Below are 24,397 nucleotides of genomic sequence, written 5' to 3' on the forward strand. Positions count from 1 at the left end.
ACAGGCACATAGACCAATGGAACAGAACTGAGAGCCCAGAAATAAAACCAAGTCTTTATGGTGAAGTAATATTTGACAAAGGAGGCAGGAGCATAAAATGGATCAAAAATAGCCTCTTCAACAAATGGTGTCGGGAGATCTGGACAGCTACATGCAAAAAAATGAAACTCGATCACCAACTTACACCATACACAAAAATAAATTCAAGATGGATAAAAGACTTCAGTATAAGTCGTAACACCATAGAAGTCCTAGAGGAGAACATTGGCAGGAAAATCTCAGACATTCCATGCAGCAACATCCTCACAGACACATCCCCTAAAGCAAGGGACATAAATGAAAGAATAAACAAATGGGACCTCATCAAAATAAAAAGCTTCTGCAGGGCTAAAGAAAACACCATTAAAATACAAAGAGAACCAACAGTATGGGAAAACATAATTGCCAATGATACCTCAGACAAGGGCCTGATCTCCAAAATATATAAAGAACTCACATGACTGCACTCCAGGAAGACAAACAACCCAAGTAAAAAGTGGGCAAAGGCCTTGAACAGACACTGCTCCAAGGAAGACATACAGAGGGCCCAGAGACATATGAAAAGATGCTCAGCATCACTAGCCATCAGAGAGATGCAAATTAAAACCACAATGAGGTACCATCTCCACCGGTTAGAGTGGCCAACACAAACAAATCCACACACAAATGTTGGAGAGGATGCGGAGAAAAGGGAAACCTAGTGCACTGTTGGTGGGAATGTAGACTGGTGCGGCCACTGTGGAAAACAGTATGGAATTTCCTCAAAAAACTAAAAATGGAACTGCCCTTTGACCCAGCAATTCCACTGCTGGGATTATACCCTAAGGACCCTGAAACACCAATCCAAAAGAACCTATGCACCCCAATGTTCATAGCAGCACAATTTACAATAGCCAAGTACTGGAAGCAACCTAAGTGCCCATCAGCAAATAAGTGGGTCAAAAAAGTATGGTATATTTACATAGTGGAATTCTATCCAGCAGAGACAAAGAAGGAGCTTATACCCTTTGCAACAGCATGGATGGAACCTGATAGAATTATGGTCAGTGAAATAAGCCAGGTGGTGAGGGACAAATACCATATGATCTCACCTTTAACTGGAACATAATCAACAGAAGAAAAAACGAAAGAAATACAACCAGAGACATTGAAGTTAAGAATAATCTAACAATAGTCAGGGGGGAGTGGGGAGGGGACAGTGAGGAGAGGGGATTACAGGAACTACTATGAAGGACATATGGACAAAATCAAGGGGGAGGGTGGAGGTGGTGGAGGGAGGTGGGTTTGGCTGGGGGTGTGGTGGAGAGATGGGGTGAAAAGGCATAGAACTGTAATTGAATAACAATACTAATTTTCAAAATATAAAAAAAAAGAAAAAGAAAAACTGAAACTGTACCCATTATACGACTTCTTATTTTCCTCTTCTCCAGTCTCTGGAAACCTCATCCTATTTTCTGTCTCTACAAATTGATGAATATAGGTATCTTATAAAAGTGGAATCATACAGTACTTGCTTTTTTTGTTTTTGTTTTTGTGACTGGTTTTTTTCACTTAGCAGAATGCCCTCAAGGATTATCCATGTAGTAGCATGTGTCAGGATTTCCTTCTTTTTTAAAGCTAAATAGCATGCCATTGTTTATATATACTATATTTTGTTTTTCCATGTATTTGTCAATGGACATGTGGGTTTTTCCTACCTTTTGGTTATTGTGAAGTGCTACAATGAACACATTAGGGTGTGCAAATACCTGGTAAAATCCCTGCTTTCAACTATTTTGGGCAACAATGCAGAAGTGAGATTTCTAAACTTTGAGATGATTTTCCAGGTGAGTTGTGAATCCATGTACTACATGGCGTATTTTGCTAAGAGGAGAGGCTGGCTGAAATTCCAGGGTCAAATGCACTCCATTGATGTTTGTTGAATAGATTAATTCATAATGAAGAGATTTGGATGCCACCAAATATTTGTGTTTCTGGGGGGAAAGTGGAGTTGGAAGTCATAAGTGAAGGCATTTTGACAGTGGATTTCCAGAAGTAGACATTATATAAGTGTGCCATTTGTAGCCCTAAAAGCAGAGCTTTGTTCTAGCTTGTGTTCTACCCCAAAGCCTAAGTCAGTTTTCTGCCAATTCAGTCCACATTTACGTTAATGTGGGTGAGGAAAAAGAAAAATGCAAGTTGAAAAATGTAAATCTAACTCATACAGATCCTTTAAAATATTGCTTAATGTAAATCTATCACAGTTTGGTGTTTTTTCTCCCTTGAAATACTTCTCAGAATGTGTTTGCAAAGAAATGTATTGAGTAAGACCTTTGTCTCCAGATGAACAGCAATGTCTCTGCTGAACCCCAACTGGCCAAAAGCAACAAAAAGGGGGAAGAAGACAAAGGGAAAACGAGAAAGGAAAAAAGAAATGCATTTCTTTCATCTGCTTAGAATCTTGCCTCTCCCAGGTTTTGTGGCAAATACAGGGAGTGACAGAACCTCTGAAAGTGCCCTCCTACCCCCAGGAGAGCAGGCAGGAACTTCTTAGCAGATTCCTACCACCAGAGTGCTTGGCAGTCTCACACCATGACTTGCCCTGAGGTCAAAAGGCAGTCTCTTAACCCCCAGAGACACCTGCCCAACTGTGCACACCCTGTCACTGTCTTTCTTGTGAGCAGGTGCCCAGAAGGAGACCTGGAAGCCTCCACAAGGTAGGCTGCCCTCCCAGAATCTCAAGCCAGAGACTTCCAGTTCTTAGGAAAAAGTCCTCAGGAAAGGCAACATGGGCCAACAAAGCCTGGAACACACTGCCAGTTGTTGCTCTGAGCTCTTTTACTCAGAAATCATGTTCCCACAGGAGAGCGGAGGAGAGTCTTTGAACTGCAAGGAGGGGAGATGGCAGACGGAGAAGGGTGCAGGCATTGTGTCCCTGCTGAGTGTCTGCCTGCACACAGAGAGAGGGGTGCACCATGTGGTAAACTATGTTATTCCAGCTCCCAAGGGAGTCAGGGTCATGGTTCAAGGGAATCACGGCCATTGTGCAACAGCTGGGCCTGCATCCTCACATGTGCATTTCCCCACAGAGGCCAGCTATGCAGGCGGGTGAGTTCAGCCTCTGAGGTGAGGGGTCAGGTCACTCATACTTCTTTCCTCTTCATACACTAGAATAGATGCAGTCTGTCTGGGAGTCCCCTCCTGCCCCATACAAATGCACACATACCTCTATCTCTGTCTCTGTGTGTCTCTATTTCTCTCTGTCTCTCTGTATGTCTCTGTCACTCTGTATCTCTCTCACACACACACATCCACTCCTCCTTTGATGTAGATCCTGGCCCTCAGGATCCTGGGTTGTGGTGGCAATAGACAAATACACACGGACTACAGAAATCCTGTGGAGGAAAAGGGACAGCGTGGCCACACTCTTAAGAGGAGAGCGCCTCATCCCTTGCCTTGACAGGCTTTTTTTTTTTTCTAGGCCCCTTACATCATAGATAGTCCTCATTTACTAGGCACAGGTTCATCACAGGTGATTACCTTTTATGGACAACAAAGGACAGAATACTGCTAATTACTTCAAAGAGAAGGATGTTACAACTCAAGGGGGAAACTGGTCACACTCCATACTGGGGTGGTTTAGCACAGACTTTAGGAAGTTAAAAGATACTCAGTAAGCATTTGCTGCCTCAATCCAGGGTGAGGGAGTTTCAGCAAAAGCAAGTCTCATAGCATCCTAGGTACAATGCAGGCCTTATTTCCCACTGGAGAACCTATCCGTGGATGTGGGTCCTGCCCACCAACCTCACTCCCCACTGGCTTTTCCAAGTGGGGGCTGAGCCACATTTCCCACACTTGGAATGGTTCCCCACACTCCTTCCTGATGCTGAGTTTTTGGCTTTTTTTCTAATTACCTACATGGTGGAAAACCATGGCAAGAGAAGCTATAAAGGAGGGTATCTGTTCTCTCTTCTTTATCCACAAGCTGCCCACCAAGTTCTAGTTTGTTCCTCTAGGTTCTGCTATGGTCTCATTGACTCTTCTGGGGCCACCTGGGTGCATTTGGAGTCATGCTCCCACTTGAACCTGCTGGCACATAACTTCCCTTCCAGTGATCAGAATGCCTGTACCTTGTATTGAAGTAGTGACATGTACCCTGTGCTCCTGCTTCAACAGTGGTGACCATAAATATCGATACTATGATGTTATGATTTATAATAAGAATATATATTTGGGTTTTGTCTTATTTTGGCACAGAGTTCCTAAAACCATTGGAATTTTCTGAGTGATGAGGTTAACAGGTGTCTTTCCTTTTGTTAGTGAAGTGATTTTTGGTCCTCATCTAAGGATGGGGGCTGGTCACCAGAGGAAGTAACTGAAAGGTTTTCTTAGGCTCCGCCGAGGAAGAAATGCCAATCAGCCACAAAATTAGGCATTACAGAGCTTTACTGAGGTTTGCGTACTCGGGTGAGATTCTCCAGTCCACGGAGCTGGCCAAGGAAGTCACAGGGAAGCAGGGAATATGGCAGGGTTTTATGCACCAAATTCTGATTGGCTCCCCTTGGGGGCTAGGGTTTGGTCTCCTGGAACAAAGTCGCGATTCATCATTGGTGGTTCCCCTCGGGCTCAGGCTGCCAGGCGGATATCCCCGCCCATCCTGACAGCAACTATGTGATTTGAAGGTTAGGACTGAAAGTTCTAACTCCTAGCCTCTGGAGAGGAAAGAGAGGCTGGAGGTTGAATCAATCAACAATGGGCAACGATTTAATCAATTGTACTTATATAAGAAAGCCTCCTTAAAAACAACAACAACAACACGGGGTTCATGAACATGTGGGAATTTGGGGACAGTGGTGCCTGGAGAGAGCCCCATGCTCCTTCCCCATACCTTGTCCCTATGCATCTCTTCCAACTAGATTTTTCTGAGTTCCATCCTTTTATAATAAATTGGTGAACTAGTGAGTAAGATCCTGAGTTCTATGAGCTTATCTAACAAGTTAATTCAACCCAAGGGGGGAAATTGTGGGAATGTTTGATCTACAGCCTGTTGGTAAGAAGAACAGGTGATGACCTAGACTTGGCATCTGAAGTGTGTGTGTGTTGTGGGGGGTTGGGGGGAGTCTTGTGGGACCAAGCTTTTAAATCATGTTATCTGATGCTGTTTTTGGTTAGACAGTGACAGAACTGAGTGGTATGCTTAGTGGTATGGAACCCTCACCACACACAACACACCCAAATAAATCAGAATTGGATGCAGAATCACTTTAGATACCCAGAGGGATTAAGGTGACCACTCTGTTTTTCTGAGTAACAGAGCAATGAAGGAGGGAGGGAAGCAACTAATATCTATTGATCATCTATCCAATGTTTTCCGTTTTTTTGTCTACAATTCTGAGTAAGAAATATACAGTAGCCCCTCTCCCTTATCTTAGGTTTCAGTTATCCAAGTTCGATCTCTTCATCCCATCCAGGATGCGAATCATCCTTTTGTCCAGTGCATCCACATTGTATACAGTCACTTAGTAGTGGTCTCAGTTATCAAGTTGACTGTTGAGGTATCACAGTGCTTGTATTCCAGTAACCATTTTTTACTTAATAATGGTCCCAAACTGTCATAAGAGGGGATTTTAACACCCCACTGTCAACAGTGGACAGATCTTCCTGACAAAAAATCGATAAGGGTAGTGACATTAAATGACACACTAGATCAAATGGATTTAATTGATATTTACAGAACATTTCGCCTGAAAGAAGAAGAATATACATTCTCCTCAAGTGCACATGGACAATTCTCAAAGGTAGGCCACAGGTTAGGACACAAAACAAGTCCTAACAAATTCAAGAAAATTGAAATCGGAGAACCAAGATGGCAGCATAGGTAGACACACTGCGCCTCCTCGCACAACCAGAACTGACAGAAAATCGAACAGCAAAGGGGTCCAACACCAAGGAAATACAAAATAAACATTCATCCAGACCGGTAGGAGGGGCGGAGACGGGCACCAGATTGGAGAGGACTCACGTGGCCGTGGCGGGACTGAGACTGGCAGAGTGTGGGACGAATGGGGCAGGCAGTCCCAGCACTAGCAGACCCTGCAACCCTACATTTGTGCAGATAAACCGAGAGGGCTGGACTTAGAGTGGCGGAGAGCAGGGCAGGCAGAGCAGTGGATAGCACCCCGGGGCCCCACATTCGCACACAGATAAACTGGGCGAACAGCGGGGAGCAGAGCAGACTGCGCAACCCAGGGCTCCAGCTCCGGGAAATAAAGCCTCAAACCTCTGATTGAAAGCGCCCATGGGGGTTGGGGTAGCAGCAGGAGAGACTCCCAGCCTCACAGGAGAGGTCGTTGGAGAGACCCACAGGGGCCTAGAGTGTGCACAAGCCCACCCACTGGGGAACCAGCACCAGAGGGGCCCAGTTTGATTGTGGGTAGTGGAGTGAAAGACTGAAATCCGGAGGAGAGTGAGGGGGACGCCATTGCTCCCTCTTGGCCCCTCCCCAACGTACAGCATCACAGCACAGCTACCAGCGTTACCCCGCCCCGGTGAACACCTAAGGCTCCGCCCCTTAAAGTAACAGAAGCACCAAGACCAAAAAAAAAAAAAAAAAAAAAGCCCCAAATGACAGAACACTTCAAAGCTCCAGAAAAAATACAACTAAGCAAAGAAGAGATAGCCAACCTATCGGATGCACAGTTCAAAGCACTGGTTATCAATATGCTCACAGAATTGGTTGAATCTGTTCAAAAAACAGATGAAAAAATGAAGCCTATGCTAAGAGAAACAAAGGAAAATGTACAGGGAACCAACAGTGATGAGAAGGAAACTGGGACTCAAATCAATGGTGTGGACTAGTAGGAAGAAAGAAACATCCAACCAGAAAAGAATGAAGAAACAAGAATTCAGAAAAATGAGGAGAGGCTTAGGAACCTCCAGGACACCTTGAAACGTTCCAACATCCGAATTATAGGGGTGCCAGAAGGAGAAGAGGAAGACCAAAAAATTGAAAACTTATTTGAACAAATAATGAAGGAGAACTTCCCTAATCTGGCAAAGGAAATAGACTTCTGGGAAGTCCAGGAAGCTCAGAGAGTCCCAAAGAAGCTGGACCCAAGGAGGAACACACCAAGGCACATCATAATTCCATTACCCAAGATTAAACGCAAGGACCTACATCCAAGATTACTGTATCCAGCAAAGCTATCACTTAGAATGGAAGGGAAGATAAAGTGCTTCTCAGATAAGGTCAAGTTAAAGAAGTTCATCATCACCAAGCCCTTATTATATGAAATGTTAAAGGGAGTTACCTAAGAAAAAGAAGATAAAAAATAGGAACAGTAAAAATGACAGCAAACTCACAGTTATTAATGACCACACCTAAAATAAAAACGAGAGCAAACTAGGCAAACAACTAGAACAGTAACAGAACCATAGAGATGGAGATCACGTGAGGGTTGTCAATAGGGCAGTGGGATGGGGAGAGGGGGGAAAGGTACAGAGAATAAGTAGCATAGATGATAGGTGGAAAATAGACAGGGGGAGGGTAAGAATAGTGTAGGAAATGTAGAAGCCAAAGAACTTCTAAGTATGACCCATGGACATGAACTATAGCGGGGGAATGTGGGAGGGAGGGGGTGGGCAGGATGGAGTGGAGTGGGGGGGGGGAATGGGACAACCGTAATAGCATAATCAATAAATATATTTTAAAAAGATTAATAAATAGGATAATGGTTACTATAAAAAAAAAGAAAATTGAAATCATATCAAGCATTTTCTCAGATCACAATGACATGAAATTAGAAATCAAACTCAATTAAAGAAACCTCAAAAACACTCAAATACTTGGAGGCTACATAGCATGCTATTAAATAATGAATGAATAACCAATGAGATAAAAAATACCTGGTAATGAATGAAAATTAACACACAGCAACAAAAAATCTATAGGATACAGTGAAAGCAGTCCTGAGAGGGAAGTACATAGCACTACAGGCCTACCTCAAGAAACAAGAAAAATTTCAAATAAACAATCCAACACTACACTTAAAAGAACTAGAAAAGCAACAACAAACAAATCCCAGAGCAAATAGAAGGGAGGAAATAATTAAATCAGAGCATAAATCAACAACACAGAGACTAAAAAAACAATACAGAAGTTCAGTGAAACTGGAATTGGTTATTTGAAAAGATAAACAAGTGTGATGAACATTTAACCAGACTCATAAAAAAAAAAGAAAAGAAAAGAAAAGAAAAAGAAAAGACAGAGAGGACCCAAGTAAACTGTATAAAAAATGAAAGAGGCAAAATAATAACTGATATCAAAGAAATGGAAGGGATTGTAAGAAATTACTATGAACAATTATATTTCTAGTAATTGGTCAACCTGGGAGACATGAATAAATTCCTAGAAACATGCAATCTTCGAAAACTGAATCAGGAAGAAGCAGAAAACCTGAATAGACTGATAAAAACGATTGAAACTGAAACTGTAATAAAAAAATGACCCAGCACATATTTCACATTTTACCAATCTTCAAAAAAGAACTAACACCGATTCCTTTCAAACTATTCCAAAAAATTCGATAAGAGGGAAGACTTCCAAGCTCTTTTTATGAGGCTACTATTATCTTAATTCCAAAACAAGATAAAGACACAACAAAAAAATTATAGGCCAATATCAATGCTAAAAACCTCAACAAAATATTAGCAAACTGGACCCAACAATACATGAAAATGATCATACATCATAATCCAGTGGGATTTATCCCAGGTATGCAATGTGGGCACAATATTCACAAATGAATAAATGTGATACATCACGTAAACAAAATAAAAGACAAAAATCACATGATCATATCAATAGATGCAGAAAAATAATTTGATAAAATCCAGGACCAATTTATGATAAAAAACACTCAGCAAAGTGGGAATAGAGGGATTATACCTCAACATAATGAAGGCCATACATGAAAAAATTTACAGTTAACATCATTCTTAATGGGCAAAAACTAAAAGTGTTCCCCTTAAGATCAGGAACAAGACAGAGATGTCTGCTTCCACGACTCTATTCCACATAGTTCTGGAAGTCCTAGCCACAGCAATCAGACAAAAAGAAGAAATAAAATGCACCAAAATTGGAAATGAGGAAGTAAAACTGTCATTATTCGCAGATGACATGATATTGTACATAGAAAAACCCTAAAACCATAAGATGCCACCAAAAAACTATTAGACCTAATAAATGAAATCAGAGAAGTAGCAGGATACAAAATCAATACCCAGAAATCGATGGTATTTTTATGCACCAATAATGAAGTATCACAAAGAGAAACTAAGAAAATAATTCCATTTACTATTGCAACAACAACAAAACCTAAGTTACCTAGGAATAAATTTAACCAAAGAGTTAAAGACCTGAACTCAGAAAACTATAGGCCACTAACGAAAGAAATTGAGGAAGATACAATTAAGTGGAAGCATACACTGTGTTCATGGATTGGAAAAATTAACATCATTAAAATGTCCATTTTACCTAAAACAATCTATACATTCAGTGCAACTCCTATTAAAATACCAATTGCGTATTTCACAGAACTAGACAAATATTCCAAAAATTTATATGGAACCAAAAGAAGCCCCCAAATAGCCTCAGCAATCTTGCAAAAGAACAAAGCTGGAGGTATCACAACTCCTGATATCAAATTATAGTACAAGTCTACTGTAAAAAAAGCAGCCTGGTACTGGCATAAGAACAGACATATAGACCATTGGAACAGAACAGAGACCCCAGGAATAAACCCATGCCTGTATGAGCAATTGACATCTGACAAAAGAGGCAAGAACACACTATAGGGCAAAGACAGTCTCTTCAATTAACGGTGTTGGGAGAACTGGATCAGTACATGCAAAAAAATGAAGCTAGTCGACCAACTTACACCATATACAAAAATAAACTCAAAATAGATAAAAAGCTTAAATATAAGTCATGAAACCATAAAAATTATACAAGAAAACATAGGCAGTAAAGTCTCAAATATCTAATGTAGCAATATTTTTCCCAATACACCTCCTAGGGCATCGTAAACAAAGGAGTAAATAAACAAATGGGACTACGTCAAACTAAAAAAGCCCCTGTACAGCTAAAGAAATAATCAACAAGACAATTAGGGAACCCACTGTATGGGAGAACATTTTTGCCAATGATACATCTGATAAAGGGTTAATCTCCAACATATACAAAGTGCTAAAGCATCTCAACACCAGGAAAGCAAAGAACCCAGTTGAGAAATGGGCAAAAGACCTGAATAAACACTTCTCTAAAGAGGACATACAGATGGCCCATAGACATATGAAAAAAATGCTCAACATCACCAATCATCAGAGAAATACAAATTAAAACCACAATGAGATATCACCTTACACCTCTCAGAAAGGCTACCATCAATAAATCGTCAAACAAGTGTTGGTGAGGATGTGGAAAAAGGGAACTAAAGTGCACTGTTGGTGAGAATGCAGACTGGGGCAGCCACTGAGGAAAACAATATGGAGTATCCTCAAAAAAATTAAAAAACAAAACTCACTTTCCACCCAGTGATTCCATTTCTGGGAATACTCTTATATCCTAAGGATCCCAAAACACCAATACAAAAACATATATGCACCCCTATGTTCACAGCAGTGCTACTTATAATAGCCAAGATCTAAAAACAGCCTAAGTGCCCATTAATAGATTAAAAAGTGGATAAAATAAGCTGTGGTATATTTACACAATGGAATACCACACAGCAGTAAAAAAGAAGAAACTCTTATATTTTGCGACAGCATAGATGGACCTGGAGACTGTTATGCTAAGTGAATTAAGCCAGTCAGTGAAAGACAAATACCACATGATCTCACATGTGGAATCTAATGAACACAATAAACTAATGAACAAAATAGAAACAGAGCATAAATACATGAAACAGACTGCCAGCTGTCAGAGAAGAGGGGGTAGGAATTGGATGAAAGATGATGAAGCGATTAACCAAAGCATATTTATGCACAACCCATGGACAGGGATAACAATGTGGAAATTGACTTGGGGGGAAAGAGGTTGGTGCTGGATGAAGATGAGGAAAGGGAGAAAAAGCAAGAACAAGCATAAAAACTTAAACAATAAAAACTAAAAATTTAAAAATAAATAAATTTAAGAAATAAATAATAGCTCCAAAGTACAAGAGTAGTGATGCTGGCAATTTGGATATGCCAAAGAGGAGCCATAAAGTATTTCTTTTAAGTAAAAAGTCATGTATATAGAGGAATAACCATAGTGTATGAAGGTTTGAGTACTATCTTTGGTTTCTGGGGGTCTTGGAACATATCTCCCATGCATGGATCAGGGGGAACATCTGTATTTCATTTTGAAAACCACTTCATACATATGATGGATACAGCTGAAACACAAGTTCATGAAAAAAATTACTCTTACTATGTGTGATAAAGAAAAAATATAACAAAATTAATATCAAATATGACTTTGAGAAGATTTAAGTTAATTCCCCTGGAAATCAGAATCAATAACAATCCAATCATTTGGAATCATGGGACCACCAGATTGGTATCCCTTCCCTCTACACGGGTGGCAGCCACATTTCCAGACTGCTGGCAAACTCACTTCCAGCTACTAGATGCCATCCCATCCAATTTAAAACCACAAAGCCTATTTGAAGAACATACTAACAGTTTTCTTTTGCCAAAGAAGGCACTGAAAGCTGTTAATGTGACTTGGAGAAATCCTTTGCCTCTAAAAGCCTATTCAAGTCCCATTCTTGGCTTCTGTGGCAGGAGTGAACACCAGCCCTGCAGGGGTGGTAGGACATATGGAGCTGGGTCCATGCATAGTCTTTGCCTGCAGCAGTTGCTCTTCCAAGGTCTGGTCCAGGAGTGTTGTGTAGTCTCTTAGCAGAGGCCTCTCCAGTCTCTACTGCAATGCTGGAGCCTTGCTCACAGAAGTGCTGGTGATCTACGATTGAGCAAACACCCTGTAAGAGCCTGGTCAGTAGCTGTTTTGCTTTGGTTTTTAATTGGCAAGACCCGGCACACTGCAGGCTTAATCTTGTTTGACATATGGGTCCCCATTTACAAAAGTTCAATTTAGGATTTTTTTTTTACTTTACATTGCTGCTAAAGCGATAGGCATTCAGTAGACTCTGGCTGGGCTAAGCTAAGATCTCCTGTAGGTGATATGTATTAACTGTTTTTTTGACTTATGATCTTTTCAACTTACAATAGGTTATTGGATGTAACCCCATTGTAAGTCAAGGAGCATCTGCATTACCCAAATTCAAGATTGGGCTGCCATTAGACCTTCATTCCTCTATGAGGTTTGCTCTTCCAGTGGGCATTCATCCCACCTACTGCATTTGCCCCAGAGGAGTGTGCAAAAATAAACTGTCGTCTGGCTGCAGATTCTTTACATTTCAGCTTTTTGATCTGAAACCAAGTTTAAGGAGAGAAGCTAAAATTATATGAGAGCCCCTTTTCTTCTGTTACCTTCATAAATATCTGTTGGATCACACCTTGTGTCCATTAATGTACTGGGCCTAAGAAAGAAGGGTGGAAAGAATAAAACAAAAAAACTGGTCCCTATGTAGATGACAAGCTAGTTCATTGATTCGCAAACTTTGGCTTGTCTAAGAACTGCTGGAGGCTTGTTATAGCACAGGCTGTGGGTCATACCCTGGAGTTTCCACCCCAGCTGTTGTGGGGTGGGCTAGAATTTGCATTTGCAAAAAGTTTCCTGGTGCCCCTGCTACTGGTCCAGGAACCCCACTTTGAGAACCACAGATCTAGTTAAAAAGTGAAACATCTCCAGACTGATCTGAAACCTCACTGGAACTTTCTGGGTTCCTGGAGGGTAGAAAGATCATTGTGGTCAAGGTCACCTGCACTGAATGTGTAAAGACTTGTTCCCTCCTACAACCTGGATGCCGGTGATTGGCAGGTCACCAGAGTGTATCCTCAAACCTGCTGATGTACATATACATCCTATTTGTTCAAGCATATGCTCTGAAACCCATAGACTTCCCACTAGGAGTTCCTTATTTAAAAACCACTAAGCCAGCAGCTTCAAACACCTCCTGTTGGCCACTGTATCTCTGAGCAATTCAAGTCTGACAGGTGCCACCAGCACCCACTGAGGCCCATCTTTTCCTGGCTCTGCCCCACTACCTGTGGATGCTCACAGACATTTCTACACAGAAAGGTTCTGCTGGTCTTACTGTAACAGGGTGCAGCCAAGGGGTGGGGGCAAATAGGAATTTGTAATGGGGTCCAGAACTCGGTGTCCAGGAAATATTAAAAAATATATATATATTTATATATATATGATGTCCTCACCTCCACAAGTCTGAGCTGGGGGATGGGATGCATAGAGCAGGGTGATTCAGAGTTGTTTTACACAGCAACAGCTGTGCAGATAACCTCTAGAATGTCGTTTAACATATCTATAACCTTAAACTGGTTTCACAGATATGTTAAACAACTGTGGCCCTGCTTTGAGCCAGGGGGATAGGAGTGACTTCAAACCATGATGTAACTAGGAGGCAACTCCGCCTGGTTACAGAGCCTGCGTGAGAGCTTGGCAATGATTGGCCAGAACACCATGGGCCACACCTGCCCAGACTTACTATGGCAGCTCGGTAAAGCTAGAAAAATACGGGAATGCTGGCAGCTGTGGCCAATTGTGGGAGAAGTCAGAAATGGTGCTGCAGAGGAAGATGGGTGCTGGGATTTAAACCCAGGCACAGCAGCCATGCAGGGTCTTTTTGGGACCAAGTGGCTTGGGCAGAGAAGAACCATGGACTTCTATTTCTTTTTCTGAGTATGGTACTCCGGACTAGACAGAGGGGGAAGGAAGGACTGTGAGTTTGCGGGTATTCTAAAGGACTTTGGGATCTCAATGAAGACACTAAGTTATTACTCTTAAGTTTGTATAACTCTTTGAATAAATAATCCCTTTCCTTTTCACCAATCTCTGGCATTGAGAGACGTCTTTCCCTGGCAGCAGGCAAGGTGAACCTAGTACAGGGTGGGGGACCCCTGTAGCACAAGGGTGGGTCCATTCGGGAATAGTATATGGTTCACCTCGGCCCCCCAGGTCTATTCTGTAACATTACTAGTAATCTCTTGGGAAATTTTCACATACACCTCCCTCTGGTTTTGTGGCAATTGTTAGTTACAACTACAGCCTGTGCAAAGTCAATTTTCTCTTTTAGTGTTGAACATTAAGTAGAAATATCTTCAAATTAAGCCAAACCTATAAGGGCCTTCTGAGTCATATGGATCTGAGTGGATCCCCATGGGGTCTGTACACAGAAGCCAGAGCTTTGTGGCTTCCTGTGGCAGAGGTGTCCTGGGGCATCTGAAGGGGATGCCCTGTAGCTCAGCGGTTGTGTGTTTGGGGCACAGTGTGGCCACTCTTTTCACTTTGGCTTAGATAGGTTTGCTGTAGTTTGGTCACATGAACACTATTATTGTCGAGACATCATTATTCAAATGAGCAGGAAAAAAATTGAACAAGAGAGAAGGACACAGTGGGTTTTCCTGTTCAATGTTCCAACAAGGCTGGTGTGATTTGTCTGAAAGAGCACAAACCTTTTCAAAGCATCCCCTGAGCTGCTTGGAGCTTCGCAGACCTGCTCTCTTCAATCCTGATCCTGCGGAGAGGTGACGTGAGCACTTTGTCGTGCACGGTGTCTGCCTTATAGGCGCCCTCCTGCGGGGGGAGAGTACTGTGCAGCCGGGGAAGGGGGTGGGGCACAGGAAGTCAGGAGCCGCCTTTCTGGGAGAACTGCTTCTCTTCTACTAAAAATAGAAATCTGGAGTTTCACAGGAATTCTTTTTTGTTGGAGTTGTTAACGTTTTATTTATTTACTTTTAGAGAGAGGGGAAGGGAGGGAAAAAGAGAAACATCGAGTGAGAGGGAACATAGATAGGTTGCCTCTCACATGCCCCCAACCCTGAACTGGGCTGAAACCCAGGCATAGGCCCTGAGCAGGAACTGGTGACCTTTCAGTGCGCAGGGTGGTGCTCAATCCTCTGAGCCACACCAGCCAGGGTATCAGGAATTCTTGCATCTACATGAATGTGTCCTGTCAATACTGGAGGGAACTCACCTGCATCTTGAGCCTGGGGGAGGCGTGAGGGGTAGTAAATTGGATGCAAATATAGACTATGACAGATAGTTAAGGACCAAGGTCTGTTCACTGGTAACAGCCTGGGGTGTTTCAGAGTCATGGCATCCCCTCTTTCCAGCCCTGGCTCTGGGTCAAGCAGGGCAGTGGAGAAAGCCGTCCCCAGGGCTGAGAAACTGAAGGGCACTGGCACCAGGAAGCCTGTTCTGAGGTGAAAGGGCAATGTGGTGCAGTGGCCATAGCCCAGAATTCGGGCTCTGGAATAAACAAAAGCAACAGGGAGGGACAGAACACAAGGTTACCCTGGGGCAAGTTCCTCTGTGTTCCCAGCAGAGCAGGATTCTGTGCTGACACCCAGCCCTGAGCCTCCGGGCGTGTGCTGTTGCCTTCCTGGGAGGGAGCCAGTGGCCCCAGCAGCTGGGAGTCTGCAGCACAGAAGGGGCAGGGGCTGCAGGGCTGGGAGACTCACATTTACTCTCCCTCCCTTTCACTGGGTCCTGGGTGGTACAGTGCGTGGTTACAAGAGCCTCCAAAGTGCAAGCCAAGCTTCTAGGGGCTATTGGATGGCGAAGAGAAGGAGAGCAGATGTTAGCCAGCATGAGAGAGGCCTTGGCTGTGTTCCTGCAGATTGTGAGATGTCAGAATGGGAACGTTGTCATTGTCGTTATTGTATGCAGAAAGAGCACCTGCGGCTGTAGTTACAAAGTCTTCCCCCGTGTCATTTCATTTAATTCTCATAACACCACAGGGGCAGGGGAGGAGGCATCGTGGCCCCATTTCACAGATGAGAGAAGCAGAAGGTAAGGAACCTCTTTGGAACTTCATGCCCTCTCTTTCCACCATGGGATCTGTGTGTGTCTACACCCTCCCTGTCTTTCCATGCCTTTTTGTCTTCAAGTCAAATAATATTTTAATCTGGAAGAACAATTATCAACAAACCTCCTGTAACTTGTCTTTTTTAAATCACATGCTCCAAGCAAAAAGATAAGGGCCAGAGTTTTCCACTGTCACTTCAAAAGAAGATCAGCAAGGTAAGGATGGCAACACACTCCCACCCCCAGCTCCTAGGGTGAGGTGGCATGCAGCTGATGGCCACTCATACAGGGTGCATGACAGATCAGAAGCCTTCAGCGGCCCATGCTGCACAGATGTACTGCTCGCTGCACTGTGCCCTGGCCTGCCTTCAGAACAGCAGAAGCCACAGTGCAGATTAGAAGACAAGACGCACTGACACCTGGTGGTGTAATGGCAGACGACAACAAGCATAATGGAGAGGAGCAGGCAGCCCTCCACATCAGAGGAAAGCTCAGAAAGAAGGCACACGCTGGCCAGGCACCTGTCTCCTCAGCAATACCCCAAGTGGGAGCCCTTGAACCATCCTCCGGAGTGGAGTGGGAGGCAGTGCTTGTTGTCTCTAGGTGACAGTCCTCTCTGAGTTGCTGTTGGGACACAGCCAACATTGCTCAACAGGCAGTTAGGACTCTGCACAATTATTCCTCCTTCTCAGGAAGCAGCACAGAATCCAACGTGTTTTCCCCAGAACAGTCTTTCTTAAAGTGGATCTCTGGGGCAACCGGCCAACTGGTCAACAGCTGTAGCCCACATACACACAGGCACATCAAATATACATACATCACACACGTATGCACAAACATCACACACTCATACACATACCATACCACATAGCACACACAAAAGGCATTCATAAACACATCCAAACACACAATACAAACATGCACACATCACACACCTACACAGACACAGTAGTGTACACACACACACACAGAGCCACTAAATGAGAAGCCTTTCAGTTGTGAGTTTTTGCTGCCACCTACAGGTACAACTGTGAAAGAAGCAAATGAAAGAATGAAACCACCTTGAGATCATAAAATATGATCTTGAATCCAAGAGCAACTGCTAATGTTTCAAAATGAAGGTCCTTTGAGATTCCATTTAGGGAAAAGAGATGTATTTGATAAGAAACCTACAACCTTGAATTAGTACAATATACTTCTCACTCTTTTAAGCTCCGAAAATCACAGTGTGCATGTGTGTCGGTTGTGTCCATGAGCACACGTGTATACAAAAGGTCACATGTGTTTGGGTATGCACATGTATGTACATACACATGTGCACTTGAGAGATCTGCATGTTTTGTGTGTGCATGGTTTCTGGGAAGGCATCTTGTAATAGGAATCTCAGCCAGAGGAGATACCCAGAAACCATGGAAGACATTGAGAAAAAGGCAAGGGGAGGAGTATGGACAGCAAATAAACTTTCTGTGGAAGGCCTGGGCATTGGTTCAGCCTGATCCCACTGCCCAGCTGAGGTTGGGGACAATGGTCTACATTAGGGTCAGCAAACTTTTCTGTAAAGGACTGGTTAAGACCTATTTTCACCTTTGTGGGTCACATGGCCTCTGTAGTGACCACTGAACTCTGACCTGGAACCAGGAAGCTGTCGTGAATGAATGAACATGGCTGACTTCCAACAAACTTTATTTAAGAATACTGACATTTGAATTTCATATATTTTATTTTTGATGAAATATAATTCTTCTTTTAAATATGTTTTATTCATTTAAAAAACTAAAATCATTCTAAGCTCACAGGTTGAAGTGGGTTTGGTCTGAGGCCTGTAGTTTGCCAACCCCAATTTCTATCAGTTGGGAGGAAGTCCAACATCTACTGTAAGGTTATACCAGGCTTTTAACCTTATAGGGTATCAGTGCCCAGTAATATTTTCGACAAGTGTATTGATTTTTCTATTATCCATATTTTTATGTATCCATATGATCCAGTTTTTATTCTTGATATATCTCTGGTAGGCAACTCTTTCTTTTGTTATCAAGGGAAATAGTGAAGTGAAGTTATAACCCAAGCTTTCTTGATGACTGCCTCCATAATTTGAAGCCATAGACCAACCAGACAGCAGTGCTTTATAAGGTTTAGAAAAGGGATCAGAGTGAAAATTTGGAGATGGATTACTAGTGGCCATTTCTTTTTTTTCTTTTGCAGTCAAGGATTGTTGCTTTGAAGATTTACAGTTGAAAATTGTGCTTCTGAAATGAAGTCTGTTGGTAATGTAAGACTGATGTTTGGAAGTTTTTTCCCAGGGCTAATGAGTAAGGCTGCCAAAGGTGGGTCAGTGAAGGCTTGCTCAAGTTTGAGGTTTAAACGCCATGTTAGTTTTTTCTCAATGTACTGTTAGAATGTTCTGTTTTCAGGGTTTCAGTCAACTTTTAATGATAATAACTACTTGTTTTGTGTAACCAACTCAAAAATATGAAAATAAGCAGATAGCTTTAAAAACATAGTTTTCTTCTAGAATAAAGCTTCTCTGGAGACTACACTGCTGGGTTGGTGCCCAAAGAGAACATGAGAATCACTTGGGGACAGGATCCTGGGTTACATGGTGGACCTGGTGTAATCACAAGGTTTCTTATTGAAAGGAGGCAGGAGAGTCAGAGTCGGCGAAGTGACAACAGAAGTAGAAGTCAGAGTGACGAGAGCCCATGTGCCAAGAAGTGGAGGAAGCCTCTAGAGACTGGTAAAAACAAAGGAATGGATTCTTTTCTAGAACCCCAAAAGTAATGTAGTCCTGCTGACACCTTGATTTTAGCCTGCTGGAACTAATTTTGGACTTTGGCCTTACAGAACTGTAAGATAATAGATTTGTGTTGTTTTAAGCCACTAAGTTTACGCTAACTTGTTAGATTGGCAATAGGAAACTAATATACCTGGGATACTGTGGGGAACCGTTCCAAGCGTGGGAAATGTGGCTCAGCCACCACTCGGAAAAGCCAGTGGGGAGCGAGGTTGGCGGGCAGGACCCACGTCCATGGATAGGTTCTCCCGTGGGAAATCAGGTCTGCATTGTACCTAGACTGCTATGAGACTTGATCTTGCTAAAACTCCCTCACCCTGAATTGAGGCAGCAAATGTTTACTGAGTATCTTCATCTTCCTGAAGTCTGTGCGAAACCACCTAAGTATGGAGTGTGAGCAACTTCCCCCTTGAGCTATAACATCCTTCCCTTTGAAGTAATTAGCAGTGTCCTGTCCTTAAAAGGTAATCACCTGTGGTGAACCTGTGCATAGTAAATGAGGATCACCCTCAATGTAATGTGCCCAGAAAAACAATAAAAGCCTGTCCACGCAGGGGGGCAGGGGCCCTCTCTTTAACTTGGAGAGCGGCCACGCAGCCCCTTTTTCTCCACAGGATTTTTGTAGTCCATGTGTGTGTTTGAATATAGCAACCACAACAGACCCTGCTGGCCAGGATCCGCGTCAGGATACTAACTACCACTGTCCCATTACACCAGAATATCTGTCTCATATTTCTTGCTCCCTGCTTCCCCTTCTGAGGAACATCTTTATTTATAACATCTAGTTTGTATTAATATCAACTTAATTTTAGTGTAAAAACTTTGCTCCTCTGTTATTGTTACAGATTATATCGTTATATATTGTTTTTCTCATTTTTACACTTATTATGTTATTCAATGTTCTTTAAAATCAGATAGGAAAAAGAAATTACAAACAAAAAGTACATGTATGCTGTCTTTTATTTTTACCTATGTAGTTACCTTCATCAAAAAAAGTGTACTTTTTTTCTTAGGAGGCATTGGAGTTATTGTCCAATTTTCTCCCATTTCAGCCAGATGTGCTCTTTTCAGTTTCTCTTTAAATAGAGTCTGTTAGAGACAATTCTTGAAAGTTATTTCTTATCTCAATATGCCTTAACTTCTCTTTCATTTTGAAGAATAGTTTTGCTGGATATAAAATCTTCCTTGATAGTATTTTTTCCCTTTCTGTACTTTGAATAAGTCATTTTACTGTCTTCTGACCTCTATTATTTCAGAAGAGAAACTAACCTTGAATCTTATTGAGGCTCCTTTGTGCATGTGAGTAACTTCTTTCAAGATTCTCTCTCTGTCTTTGACTGTTACTGGTTTGAGTATGATGTGTCTAGGTGTAGATATCTTTGAGTTTGTTATATTTAAAGTTCATGATCTGCTTGGATGTTTAAATTAATATTCATTAAATTTGGAGAGTTTTGACCATTATTTCTTCAAATATCATTTTGATGTCTTTCTATCTTCTCACTCCTTCTGACTCCCATTATGTGTGTGGGGGTGCACTTAATGGCATCCCACATATCTGAGGCTCTGTTCACTTTTATCTTTGTTTCTTTCTTACACAATGGATAAGCTCTGGTAACTCATTTTCAAGTGTTCTGAATCTTTCTCTGCCTTGTCAAATATGCTGTGGAGAACTCCTAGTGAGCTTCTTACTTTGGTGGTGTACTTTTCAACTCCAGAATTTCTATTTGGCTCTTTTTAATAATTTCTGTTTATTAACAGTCTCTACCAAATGAGGCATAATTCTCACACTCTCCCTTACTTCTTTAGACATAGTTTCCTTTAATTTTTCCTATACATTTAAAATAGATAATTTGAACTTTTTTTCTAACAGGTTTAATGTCCAGTATTCCTCATGGGCCACTTTTATTAACTTTTTTTCCCCTGTGTATGAGTCACCTTTTCTTGTTTCTTTGCCCCTCTTATACTTTTTAAATTGAAAATTGAACATTTTAGATACTAATATGTAGCAACTCTGGGAATCAGATTTGTCTCTCTCCCCAGGATCTGTTGTTGCTTTGTTGTTGTTTGTTTAGTGAGTTTTCTGAACTAATTATGTAAAATTATGTTTCTTTTCATGTTTGCTCAATAAGTCTCTGCTTGATTATTTTTGTGATCAGCTAATGATTGGACAGAGATTTTGTTAAGTGCCTGAAACCAATAAGTCTCCCAGCATTTTTCAAAGGGCTATGTGTGTAAGTTGAGAAATGCTTTCAACACTCCGCCAGTCAACTGGTTAGCAACTCTGCCTTACCCTTAACTTCTTGCTGGCACAGAGCCCCAAGGTGATTCAGATGTAAGAAACTAGGGCTTTTTAAGGACTTTGCTGAGCTTGCACATAACCCTATGTACGTGCATGTCCTTCTAGATTTTCAGAAATATCTCAGTGCTTTCTAAAGCATTCTATGGATATCTCATTCTCCAGTTTTTATCTTTAAGCTTTTTGGTTAATCTATTGCTTAACCAACTATTTTCCATTGCCTTAGGCAGCTGAGATATTCAACAATTGCCTCTGATTATTTTAGACAGACACTTCTGGGGAAAATCTCTTGGTATGAACAAGCTCAGAGCCAAGTAAAATAAAAAGAAGTCTTGTGAATGAAGTCTTCAAGAAAATACTAAACAGGCCACAGTTCTGTCTCCTCCAGTGATGGCTAAGCTATTGGTTTTCACTGTGATCACAGGCTGATAATTCCATGGGCAGTGAGGCACTGGGAGGGGAGAGACTAGATGAACCAAGTTAAAATGTCATAAAGCTTGTTCCAACTGGGATTTGGTCATTCTTTTCTTAAAATGGCTCTCTAAGTTGTATAAGTCTTTGAATAATCTTCAGCGTTCTGAAAAAGTTGATTCTGGCTATTTTTGCCATCACTACTTTTCTGGAGTGGGCTTTCAGAGGGCCTTACTTCTCATTGTCCCTGACATCACTAGGTGAGGCTAATTTTAATGCTATACCTTATTTAACTCAGCATGCCCAAAATATTTTATTTCAACATATAACAAATTTACAAATTGTTAGTGAGTTATTTTACATATTTATATAAAGTCTTCAAAATCCAGTGCATATTTAACACTAATAAAACATTTCATTTTTGACTAGCCACATTTCAAATGCTCAATACCCACATGTGGCTTATAGTACTACATTGACAACACAAATTTATATCATAGTCCTAAATGTGTTATTTAATATGTCCTATTATGCTTGATCAATATTATATAGATAATGCAGAGAATGATTAATTAGGTCACAGGTGGTCAAATTATACAAGTGGGTCAATGGCAGAATACTTCAAAGGCAGCCTATCCACAGGCTATAATGTGTGTTTTCGGTATACTGTCTTTGATCTGAAAATGGAAAGGGAAAGCAGAGCACAAAAGAAAAACCAATCAATCCCAATGAAATATTAAAACTAGAAAGTATAGTAAATTAGATTATTTTCAGAAATATTTAGTTCTTCCCCTTCACCTCCAAGGAGGGGTGTATTTGATCTTCCTGTGTCTACTTGGTTATGCAACTTGTGATGTTAGCATTCGTGACACAAGCAAAGGCTTGAAAAGCACTTGTCCAGTTGAGCTCCCATGCCTAAGATAACCTACTGGTGTAAGAACTGGTTGTCAGATACATGGTACGTAGCTGCCACAGCCAACTCAACCCAGTAAAGCCCAGCCTATGTTTATTTACTCCAATCAATACACATATGCAGGAGATATCAATACATATTATTGTATGCTACTGAATTTTGTGATTGTCTGTTATGCAGCATTGTTGTGGCAACAGTTAGTTGATATTGCTATAACTGCCAATTGAATATAATTAACAGAATAAAAAACATATTCTGAAATAATATTGTAAGCCAGTGAGTAAACAAGTAAGTGTATTACTCAGCTTCAGCTGTATCAACAATCAATTTCTTTCTCAGTCACTTAAAACAGCCAGTGTTTCTTCATTGTGCACTCCTGGTCTTCCAGGTAGGCTGTGGCAGTGCTACCGCAGGCTGTAGGGAGGTGGATATTGGCTTTTGTGCATTTCCAGGCTGAGGAAAGAGCCACGATCTAGGACACATGGTAACTAAGCAGGCAGTAGGGGCACACAGAGTGCGCCAAAAGGAGCAAGTATGTCTGTGTGTTTCCTCAGACAGACACATCCACGTCCTCTCACATTCCAATAAGCCAGGGCGAGTCATCCAGCCCACACTCTGTGGCACAAGGATGTATATCTTCCTGGGGCTGGTTGATGCTGTGCCAAGGGAAAGAAATACTTCCACAGCAACAAAATATTCTCCCACCAAAAGTCATGTAGCTGTTTAGTTAGCAACTTTTCACACACATTTGGATTACCCTAAATGATACATTATTATACACATAATTTAATAATAAAAACAGATTTAATATTTAGCACTGTTTTCTGGGAGCTTCACTGAGATCGATTTATTCTCAGAAATTCTCTCTAGGGTGAAATTCATTTGTAGGGAAAAGATGAGTGAAAGGCATGCTCACATAGTAAAGAGAGCTGGAAATCACTGGGTGAATCATCACCCTCTTTTATATACTTAACTCATCCAGAGGAACAAGCAGCCTTCTGATCTACAGCTGGAACATGTGGTCAGGGTAAACTGTGTACCATGTTGGGCCCCAGAAGATGCTGTCATCTTACCGTGTCTCTGTTGGCTTTTTTTGCAGGTTCCTGGAAGGATGACATCATCTCTGTTGTTTCGCACAGTACCTTGTACTGGGCTGGCCCTGATGCAGCCCAGCAGTCACCCTGTAGTCAGTCTCCTTGGTTTCATGGCAAGAGCAGCTGCTGCAAAGGAGCTTTCAGTCCAGCAACCTCATTGACCACGTGGTCAGTGAGGAACCATGTGGTCTGCTGTGGGGAACCCACAGAACCTCAGGACAGAAGATATGGGGAGAGGAGTTATTGGGGGTTGGGGTAGGAGGGAACCAGAGAGTGATGGTTGTGCGCTTCTGCATATGAAACTGCGTTGCTGCTTCTCATGAATGGGATTCAGTGCTTCATCCAGCCCAGCTCTTTACCATAATGTTGCCTCTATAATTTGGGTTTACTATTTTCCTAGTGGTAGTTCAGAAAAATGCCCGCTGTTTTTATTTGGCATTTAAAGTGAAGTGCAGTGATGTGAGAAGCCCATTTCAACTACAGAATAAAACTTTAAAACAGTGTCCTAAATCAAAAAGCATAGCTTACTTTCCTGTTACATGAGTATGTTCTCAGTAATGAAAAAACAATTTAAGAACGAACTCTGGAACCCGCCTTTCATGTCTAGACCTCTGTGTTAGTTGGATGAGCCTTGTGTCTAAACATTGCTTGTGTTTTATAAGACTGTTGAACATGCTGACCTTAGCTTCAGAAACTACTATCCCTAAAGGTATTTTTTCAAATGAAATGTGTAAAACGATATGTTCTCAACATTTTAATAACTAATTTAATTATGAGTGTACTTATTTAGAATGAATTTATGTGTCCTTAATACAGTTACATTTATATGTTACTTAATTACAAAAGAGCTTCCTCTGAGGTGCTCTGGGTAAAGTATTTTGAC

General features: G+C 41.7%; 1 long non-coding RNA gene across 1 annotated transcript; it reads left to right on the plus strand.

The window, feature by feature from the left end:
- The first annotated feature begins 14,596 nt into the window (after positions 1-14,596).
- Positions 14,597-24,016, plus strand: LOC123480057 (uncharacterized). Its single transcript, XR_006655922.2, has 5 exons — positions 14,597-14,727; positions 15,943-15,994; positions 18,212-18,278; positions 18,646-18,743; positions 23,520-24,016. It is a non-coding gene; the product is annotated as an uncharacterized lncRNA (long non-coding RNA).
- The last annotated feature ends 381 nt before the right edge of the window (positions 24,017-24,397 follow it).

Source organism: Desmodus rotundus, chromosome 1 (assembly GCF_022682495.2).
Source record: "Desmodus rotundus isolate HL8 chromosome 1, HLdesRot8A.1, whole genome shotgun sequence".
NCBI lineage: Eukaryota > Metazoa > Chordata > Mammalia > Chiroptera > Phyllostomidae > Desmodus > Desmodus rotundus.